We start from the raw sequence: 7462 nt of genomic DNA on the forward strand, positions 1-7462 counted from the left end.
TCACCTACAGAAACCTTGTTACACTTTTACTTCCTCTAAATAGTCAAGTTTGATCGTCTTCTCCCCGCCGTCGCTTTTTCAGAGCTTTCACCATCGTCATCCGAAGCCCCTGTATCCTCAGATGAGGAAACCTCCGGTTCAAACTGGTAGGGCTGTACACCCTCCGAACCCTGTGTCGTTAAAATTCCGTGTTTGATGAAGGGTCATCACCTTCATCCAAAGAAATATCCGCTAAATCGTGGTCTACGTCGCTTCTCAACCGTCTGCCATTGTTGTTTACACTCTGGGATCCCTGAGGTGACGTCACGCGCAGCCCCCGCCCATCACCACCTATCGCCCAAATTTAGAGCTGTGCACGACCATAAAATGATCAATAAAATCGCACTGGATCATTTTAAGTGAATATTTTTATCAGATTTGTTTTCCAAGTTCCATTGACTTTCTAAATTTAAAAAAAAAATTTGCCACTGCACGAGGCTTTTAAAAAAAGTTAAACTCTTGTAAAATGTTCTTTCCACTTCATAAATGTTTGCCACATTGGTTTTTCACATAAAATTAAAAAAATATATATTTATATTAGTGGTCATAATGTGGCAAAATGTGGAAAAGTTCAAGGGGGATGAATACTTTTGCAAGCCACTGTATTTGAGACAAAAAAGATAAAGTATGCCTACTTAAAAGGAAAAATGAATATGGAGACACTGAGGGACTGTCTTTTTAATTGTCCCTTTAACTCATTTTTATGGTGCATTATGTAATCAATATTTTTTATTAACTTTTATATTTTTTTGTATACTGTTCTGGTTGTGCTTGTAAATTAGGTGGTGGTTGGCCGCAACCAAATTCTCTATGCAGGAAAAACCCTGCTTTTTCGGGTGCTGAAGTGTTTGTGGGAGTTCAAGTCCATATGTGTTTTGCAGGTGTTCAGCCATGTCCCCCGAATCTTCCCACAGAACCGTGACCCTAAAACAGTGACACGATTTGAACCGTGGGTTTTGTGATCCGTTACACCCCTAGTCAGAGTTGATTTCTACAATACATATCTCTGCTCTCAGTGGCTTCTTAACTTTGAGCTCGAGGGGTTTGACTTGGAGCAGTCATTCAACCACGAGAATTCCAGCTGTTAACTGACCGTAGTTTACTTTTTAACATTTATCTCAGTGTTTTTCAACCTTTTTTGAGCCAGGGTACACTTTTTCCATGAAAAAAATCCTGCGGCACACTAGCATCCAAAAAGGTAAAAAAAAATAGTCTGTATTGATGTACAGTCCCTCCACAATCTAGTGTACATTCTTTTTATATAAGTGGGAAGCATCATTAATCAATTTGCTCAAGTTAAACGAATATCTCGTCAAAACAGTCTACATTTATTATCATTAATGAATGATTAAAAAAAATACTTCTAAATAATCAGTTTTTATGAATGCTTTTTTCCCTCTTTTTTTAAATACTTCCAAAACTATCAGACAAAGTAAAAACAACGTTCTTTTCTTGTTTCCAAAATTCAATTCTTTTGCATTTGTTTTCCTAAAACAGCGGCTCTTTTGACTACCAAATGGCTTTTTAGGTTGTTGTTTGCTTTGTTTGCTTCATTATAAACTACTGGATACAATTATGCACAAAATCCATAAGGCAAATATGATTGTATTCATATAAAGTGCAAATTATGTATATGCTGTTATTTATCCCTTCCAGATAGAATGTACAAAATGAATGATAAAAGAACTATTAACTATTCAGTTTTTAACTCTATACATTTTAAGCTTTTTTCCTTTTAAACACATTTGAAGTGAACAGCACAAAACTCTGCAACCACAACCAAATACAAATTAAATTGTGCAAAAACCACTAAATCAAGACTTTTATTCACATTGATGTTAAGAAAGACAAAAGAGTTTCAGCTTTGAGGATGTAATCTGTTTCTTCTGTTAGTGATGATCTGCTCTGTTTTAGAGAAGATTCTCTCAGTTCTCAGGTGTCTGGACAGGTTGATTGTGGAGCCATAAATATATACAGAATATATATACATATAGAATATTCCCTGCAGACTCTGTTCCTTCATACTATCAAGAAAAGTCAAATGATTCCAGTTTTTATCTTCTTTTTCTTTTCATTTTCTTTACATTTTGTGTTGTTTTCTCTCTATCTCTCTCCCTATTTGGCTCTTGCGCTGCTGAACGTGTAAGCCCCTCCCCCTCCACCCAGCGCTCAGCGCGCGCACCTAACCCAATGCATCATGGGGGCTGTAGTGCACAAACTCAGGCAGATTCCGGGCAGACTCTCGTCTCTGAGCTTCATTCTTTTGTTCACATTTTAAACTGTCGGACGTCGGATCCCGCTGGAAGCTACACCGCTAAACACGAGCTTTAGCTGTTATTTTTGTTGGAACTAAGAGATTTTATGAGCCGAATCAAAACAAGGAAGAGAGAATGTTAACCACTTCTGATTGGTCAGATTGATGACATGTGATCAAGCCTCCAACAATGATTGGCGGAGACAGCTGAAGGGGGCGGGACTTTTGTAAAACCTGAGGTTGAGGCTAGTTTTGCGGCTTGATTGCGGTAACATCATTCTGATCAGTCATTTATAGAATCAAAGAAATATTTCTTTTACCATCTTGCATATTCAAAACTATGGAGTGTTAAATCAGGACTATTTGGATGAACACAGAGCTGATACCATAGTGATGGTAAATGTTTTAGATATGTGAAAATTGGTAATTTCCCGCGGCACACCAGACCATCTCTCACGGCACACTAGTGTGCCGCGGCACACTGGTTGAAAAACACTGATTTATCTTATGTATTTACTGTATTTATTTCTTTGTTTTGTGAGAATACAATATTTTTTAATTAACATGAAACTGCCTTTTTTCTGTCAGTTTATTGTGTTCATCACCTCCTAGTTTTTATTTCACAGACACCATACACTTTCAAGAAATAGTAAGCGTCCATTGACATTTTAGGCATGGGTATCTGTGTATAGTTGGGTACACAGTACATGTGATAATCTGCGAAGTTCATGGTGTTTATCCTGGGGGAAAAAAACTATGTGGAGCAATTCTAAAGTGTTGTTTAATAAATGCTTTTCTGGACATGATAAGAAGTGTTTTTGATTAACATGGTAACCGGTAACGGACATTCTCTGGCTGTGTGTGTGTCTTCCGTGTTCTCAGATTTGCCATATTTACAGAGGTCTCTGGTTCCTAACTCCCCTCGAATAAAGGGAGACTGTTTATTTACAATTTTTTAAAAACAAACTCAGGGCGGGCTGCACGGTGGCGCAGTGGTTAGCGCTCTTGCCTCACAGCGAGAAGGCCCCGGTTCAAATCCCGGCTGGGACCTTTCTGTGTGGAGTTTGCATGTTCTCCCCGTGCATGCGTGGGTTTTCACCGGGGACTCCGGCTTCCTCCCACCGTCCAAAAACATGCCTCATAGGTTAATTGGTGACTCTAAATTGCCCCTATGTGTTAATGTGAGAGTGAATGGGTGTGTGATTGAGGCCCTGCGGCAGACTGGCGACCTGTCCAGGGTGTACCCCGCCTTCGCCCATCAGTGGCCGGGATAGGCTCCGGCACCCCGCGACCCCGAAAGGGAAGAAGCGGTCAAGAAGATGGATGGATGGAACTCAGGGCGCGCAGATCTCCTCCCACTGCGTTAACAGCTGCAACAAGCATCAAATCACAACTGACAGCTCTTTAAACTAGAAAATAGGCACTTTTATTTAACATTTTATAAACAGCAAATCCAACGTATTTGAAGATGAACTCTATCTGTGAAAGAAGTCCAGCTAGATCTGCCGGAGGTTTCCCTGCAAACACCTGCATGCTGTTTATGACGGTTCTGTGCTGTTTTCATCCGACGAATCAGAGCACTACATAAGTCTAAGCTGGGGTGGGATGCGTGCAGTAAGTTTTTCTGGTGCTCTGAGGGTTGAAGATGGGGATAAACAGTAGTTTTTCATGGTCTTGATTCTTGTTTTTTGTCTGGGAAACGATATTGTCCGAAATCTTGTTGTGAAGCTGTCCGGAGTGAAACACTACAGCTCAATATGGCAGTGGTGTGTTTAGTGGCGGTTTAGACGTGCTGATACTCGCCCCTTTGTAAATGAATATACTCTTTAAAAATTAAAGATAAAAATATATTTTTAGACATGTTTTTCTATGATTACGTTTGTCTGTGTGGGTTTTCAATGTTTCTTCTGTAAAAAAGCAGCAAATTTACGAGTGTCCTGTTAAAATACGGCAAACAGGGCTGGGTGAGGCAGCTGTAGCCCTGGCCTCACCAGCACCGCACACACTGACTGTAGCTGCTGCTGACGCACGCGCTGTATTGTTTCTGTCTTTCTATCATCATAAAATATGCTTTATTTTAAAATGACCTAATTTGTTAATTTCTCGCCTTTTGTCTGATTACAATGATGCCAGCTTGTGACTCAATCAGTCTTTCTATCCACTAAAAACGAGCTTTAAAAACACACTAGGTGAGGCAGAGTCTGCCTGCTGCACCGCAGTATGCATGACACATGGCAGAGGGCGCTGGTGAGCCCAGAGAACATATGTGACACCGAATAATAGATTTAGCTGCAGCAAGTCAAATGCAGCCGTCCGGTTACTTTTTAATATTGTTTAGCATCAATTTCTAAATGGAGGATTTCTTTTTTAAACCCCTAAACTCAAGAATTTTAGACACGTCACTGGTCTCTTGACTTTTAACACTGAAGAAAGAAAGGGAAAACTTCCACATCATTTGTTTCTTCAGAAGGAGCAGTGCACAGATTTCCTTCATAAGTACAAGTAAGTCAATAATATCAATCTTGTTGTTTTCTTCTGTGCTACAGTTTGTAAACAGAAGAAAAATGCTGATACTGATATTTCTTTCTTGGGGCTGGAAATTTGCTTTGTGTCGGGGCAGACACGCCATATCGCAGCACAGAGTGGTCCCGTTTCACTGCTGCCTCACTCGCTCTCAGTTAAGATGCAAACTGTGGTTCCAGAGAATTTACAACTAAAGGGCATGATGGCTTCCATTTTTTCATAGAGGTACATCGAAGAATTTGGATTTGGCTTTGGATTCATGTAATTCTGACTGGGAAAAATCTTTAAAACTAATTAGTTAAGTAATTATTAATGTCTCAATTTTCAAACGGTTGGCACTTTAGTTAATAATGGCCCAGTCACAATGTCGGCGATCGGTCGGGGATTATGGCCCAGTCACAAATCAGTTGCGATGCGTCGGCGATGGGTGAAACCTGGGAAATTTGAACAAAATGGGTGTAAAATCTTGCGAGCAATCTTAAAATTTTAAGTTCAAAGTTGGGGAGTGCGACAGGTGTGGCGATGCCTAAAAAATCTGCGACAAGCCGCAGGCGTCCGGAGAGCGCCTCCAACGGGTGCAAAATCGTGAGATCTGTCTCAAGACTTTGTTAAAATTTCCCGGGTTTTACCCATCGCCGATGCATCGCAACTGACTTGTGACTGGGCCATTAAGAGGAACACTATCCACTAACCAAATCCAAGTCCTCGATTGGTCAACTTTCAACTAGTTTAACTTTTACTAAAATAGACACACATTTTGCATGTAGAGCTCGAAATAGACATAAAAACGAGTGTGGCGACATATGAAGATGAGAGTTTTGAATGCAGAATCATGAAACATGCATTTACATGCATTTACGCCAAGGTGGAAACCAAACTTGCAATCTTTCAATCAGAAGAGCTTAGCAACAGAGAGAAGAAGAAGGTGGGGTTACTCCGCACCAACAGTCCTGCCTATAATTCACAGGTTATTATCAGTGAACTACTGCTGCTCTGCTGAAACTATGTCCTAGAAAACAACACATTTTTACATTTTTTTCTGGCTAAAATCAGATTAATCCTAATTAAAAGAACACTGGAGACACTTTTACAACTGATAAAAGATGAAGCTTAGAGCTCAGTTTGTTCAGAAAACAAAATCAATTTCAATGCCAGCGTATTCAACAGAGTAGAGGAAAACAAGAGCAGATATATTTAGTTCTCCAACTGTCACCGGTTCCAGAAAAGTGCTCTGAATAATGGAGCTGCCTAATGCGGGTTCACACACAGGCTAAAAGGTTTCCCTGTCCTGCTTTGATTTGGTGCCACTAAAATGATGTTGTCATCATAAAGAATAATCATTGGCATAAACTGCTTTCAGTTTACCGACCCAAGTACAGGCTACATTCTAAAAATAATCCACAATACCTGAAATTCTAATTAGTAGAATGGTAGAAGCATTAAGATTGCTCAAGATGTTTTGGTGGAAAATGAATGAAAACAAAGTGAAAAAGAGCCAAGTGAAATACACCAAGCAACCTCTAGGGGGCTTATTGGACAAACATTATTGTATTGTATATTCAACTTCTTGATGACATAACACCTTGATTACATCACACTTCTTGATTACATCACACTTCTTGATTACATCACACCTCTTGATTACATCACACTTCTTGATTACATCACACTTCTTGATTACATCACACTTCTTGATTACATCACACTTCTTGATTACATCACACTTTTTGATGACATCATAAGTCATCACAATGATGTTTAACTTGGTAAAATCATAATCACATCAAAAACATCAGAGTTCATTTAAATGTTTGATGACATCACACATCATCACAATGATGACGTTTAACCGAAGAAAAGTCTCTGTTCTACAGCTAGAAAACAGAAAAAGTACTCATATTTGAGAAGAGATTAGAAACGAAGGAAAAATTGGAGTTAAGGCAGAAAAGATGGCTGAAAGAAAGGACATGAATGAGGTTGCTGAGAGCAGCCAAAACATGAGGGCAGAGACTACAGACAACGATCTGCTAGACATGATGATCATCAAGATGAGGTATATCAGAGAAATGATTGCTTCAATGAATAAACATCATGGAGTCTTGCTGTCAGAATACCAAAATTATTTGGAGTTTGAACAGAAGATAAACGATATGTTAAAAATATTGGATGCTGGGCCAAAAGAAAACAAGGATGCCATAAAAAAGGATCTGTTCAAAATAAAAACACACATTGGCATTGAAATGGGAGAAAACAAAATCCTTCAGCAAAGAAGTCAAAATAACATTAAAATCTTGCACCAAATTCTAGCACAAGTTAAAATAGATGTGAGAGAATTTGCTGAGAGAACTGGAAACACAATCCAAATTTCACTAAAACTTCAAGGTGACTGCGACGAATGTGTCGGAAGAAGTGAAATGATTCTGAATTTAAGAAAAGCTGAAAAACGTTGGGAATCAGTAGTAATTTCTCATCAGCAAAAGTGTAAGGACATTGTTCGCGATGCTCACAAAACAATCCGACGCTTTTCTAACATGCTTGAGCAGCAAAAGATTCAGAACCAGAGACTTCAAGCAAAAAATAAGATTTTGTTTTCTAAGACCAAACGACAACAGAAAATAATTGCATCTCAGAAAAAAAAGATAACTC

The 7462-nt window shown here is 39.1% G+C and overlaps 1 protein-coding gene across 2 annotated transcripts in view; it reads right to left on the reverse strand.

Moving 5' to 3' along the window:
- Positions 1–7462, reverse strand: part of adarb2 (adenosine deaminase RNA specific B2 (inactive)) — a 212170-nt gene that overhangs the window by 84220 nt on the left and 120488 nt on the right. The gene's annotated exons all lie outside the window — the stretch shown is intronic.

The sequence above is a fragment of the Oryzias melastigma genome, linkage group LG20 (assembly GCF_002922805.2).
Source record: "Oryzias melastigma strain HK-1 linkage group LG20, ASM292280v2, whole genome shotgun sequence".
In the NCBI taxonomy this organism is placed as follows: domain Eukaryota; kingdom Metazoa; phylum Chordata; class Actinopteri; order Beloniformes; family Adrianichthyidae; genus Oryzias; species Oryzias melastigma.